General features: G+C 38.9%; 1 pseudogene; it reads left to right on the top strand.

Moving 5' to 3' along the window:
* Positions 1 to 1,814: 1,814 nt before the first annotated feature.
* LOC102826623 lies at positions 1,815 to 2,327 on the top strand (annotated as a pseudogene).
* Positions 2,328 to 2,986: the final 659 nt, after the last annotated feature.

Below are 2,986 nucleotides of genomic sequence, written 5' to 3'. Positions count from 1 at the left end.
TCTCTTGAAATGGTTGAACATTAACCATTTCCTTTTGGTACAATGACTCTGTGTATTCCTTCCATCTTTTCTTGATGCATTCTGCATCATCATTCTGCATCATAGTCAACTCTAATTTGAGGAGACAGCTCTTCCTTAGTTGAATGTTGAGTGCCTTCCAACCAGAAGGGCTCATCTTCTGACACTATATCTGACACTATTCTGGTCTCCTCATCATGCTTCAATATTCAGTAATCTGGTGCTGACCCTGTCCCACTGCTATTCATAATGTTTTCAATAAATAAACATTCAGAAGTAGTCTGTCTTTCCTTCTTCCTAGCCTGTCTTCATCTAGAAGCTCATACGAAACTTCTCCATCATGAATGGCCTTGTTGGTATTTAAAATACTCACGGCACACTAGCCATCAAAGTACAACAAACTGACACATGAGTGGTGGTATTACACTGTTCTATTTTATTAAAATAAGTTTGTTTTTCTATTTCCAAAAATATAAATATTTTATGATATTAAAGTAACTAATTACTTACAGTGCTTTAAATGTATGTTAGAATAAATTTTAAATTGATTTTACTAACTAGTGTAATAAATACTCATTATTATTTTATTTTTAATGTTTTCATTGATTTTGTTTGGAAAAATTAAGCAGAAAGAGATATGTAAAATAAAAAAGAGCAGTGTTGAAGAAACTAAATTGAATAATAATGTATGTTTTCTTCTACCCAGTATTCTTTCTGATATTGTCACATGTAAGTATTGTTAAGTTCCTTTGAGTCTGTTCTGACTTACAGAGACCTTCTATAGTATTTTTCGGAAGTTGCTGATGAGTTTGAACTGCCAGTCTTATGGATCAAACAAATGTTGCTGTCCAGTTCTTATCCTACAGCTCCACTCCATAAAAATATTGTGTTTATTTGCATTATCTTTCATAGTTTTGTGGAAGTTTATTGCACTAAACACAGAGGCACAATATACTAGTTATTGAAATATGAAATTTGAATAAAAATTGTCTGCACACAATCCTAGATTTTTTTCCTTCTTAGATGATTAATTTTGAACATAACTTTTAACCCCTACATAATTCCACTCACTCATCTAAAACACAGGAATAGTAATATTATCTTAAGGTTATGCTTTTGTCTGCTGCCAGCCAGTCAACTACACTCATCCTGACCATATATATGCACAACAGAACAAATCACTGCTGAGTCCTGTGCCATTCTCACAATTATTGATAGGCTTGAGCCCATTGTTTGTACAACTCTGCCAGTTCTTGTTGAGACCTTTCTCTTTTTCATTGACCATGCACTTTACCAAACATCATGTCCTTGTCCAGGGACTACTTTCTGATAACGTGTTCGAAGTATAAGAAAACATATCACTATCATTCTGACTGTACTTCTTCCAACACATATTTGTTTGTTTTTCTGGCAGTACATGGTGCTCCTATTACTATTGTTCCACAGCATAGCTCAAATGCATCAGTTTTTCTATGGTCTTCCATACTCATTGTCCTACTTTCACATACATAAAAGAAGATTGAAAATACCCTGGCTTGATTGAAAATCTAAGCTCAAGCCTGAGTCACTACCATGACCACTCAAAAATCTCTTTTCTATACTTTGCTTGGCTCTTGGAGAGTTGAGTCATGGATGATTAGTTCTCAGCTTCCAACCTTGGAGAACTGGGTCACTCTGCTAGTGCCTGTGGAAAAGTGGAGAATCTGAGACCCTGGACTTTGAACCTTCCAGCCAAGGAATTCAAGAGGAAGAGTTGGCATTCTTTGTGTCTCTCACACCCCAGGATGGGATGCAACATGTCTCAGGCCACCAAGAGAAAGCATAGGGTAAAGGGGATACTGGGAGAACACATGGTGCCCTCTGACCAGCTGTTGATTGTGAGAATACTCAGGACCCCAGGAAACAGTCTACATGAGGTGGGGACAGACCAGAGGCAGCGCTTCCTAGCACATATGCCTTCCAAGTACCACAAGAACATCTAGATCAAGAGAGGGGAACTTTCTCATTGTTGACCTCATCAAGGAGGGAGATACGGTGAAGGTGAAAACTGAGATCTCCTTTGTGCACCCTCTGCAGAAGGAGGAGCTCTTTATTTGATGTGGCTGAGAAAACACAGCAGCAGGAACAGACAGACTCAGCCTGAAATCCCAACTGAGCCTCAGTCTTCAGGAGATGAGACCAGCTTTGATGATGATTCTGACCTCTTTGTTAACACCAACCACAGACAGTAGCATGAGAGTAAGGAGGAGAGCAAAAAGGAAAAGGCAGCTGAGATCTCGGGGCTTCCACAACTCTTGATCAGAAACTAGTTACTGGCTCTCTTGGGCTTGGACATTCCCAGGGTGCCTTGCAGCTCTCCCACCCCTGGATGGGGACATTGTCAAGCCCCTCTGAAAAGACTCTATACTCATTTATTTTTTTGTGACTTGGAAGCCACGTCCCCCAGTAGAATGTCATGAGGTATCCTGAACTATCTTCTCTTGGTGGGAATGGTTTTCATGTTTCATCATGACATACACTTCTTGCTTAAGTGTCCAGTAGATAACCATCATCAGACTAAAGAAGATTACTTCTCCTCCTACCTTATTAAAGAGTCGGGGTTATACCCTCTTTAATCAGCAGGATTGTATTTTGACATCTGGTGAGACTATGGAAGCTTCTGTTTTGTTGTTACAATGAAATTACATTAATAGATTACCTAGTGCTGGCCCATTCTTGCAGTCTGATATAAACCTTGCTTAAAAGCAAACAAAAGAGTTGCAGTGGGGTCGACTTCAACTTATGGTGATGCCATGAAGTTTCAGAGTAGAACTGTGCTCCATAGGGTTTCAATGACTGATTTTCAAAAAGTAGATTGCCAGACATTTCTTTTGAGATGCCTCTGGGTAAACTCTAGCTCCCAACCTTTCAGTTAACAGCTGATTGTGTACCCCCAGGATTTTTATGCCTATTGATGTAATTATTATCA

This window comes from Chrysochloris asiatica, unplaced genomic scaffold (genome assembly GCF_000296735.1).
Source record: "Chrysochloris asiatica unplaced genomic scaffold, ChrAsi1.0 scaffold00473, whole genome shotgun sequence".
Classification (NCBI taxonomy): Eukaryota; Metazoa; Chordata; class Mammalia; order Afrosoricida; family Chrysochloridae; genus Chrysochloris; species Chrysochloris asiatica.
Note: the sequence above shows the minus strand (reverse complement) of the source record. Positions and strands in the feature narration are given on the sequence as shown.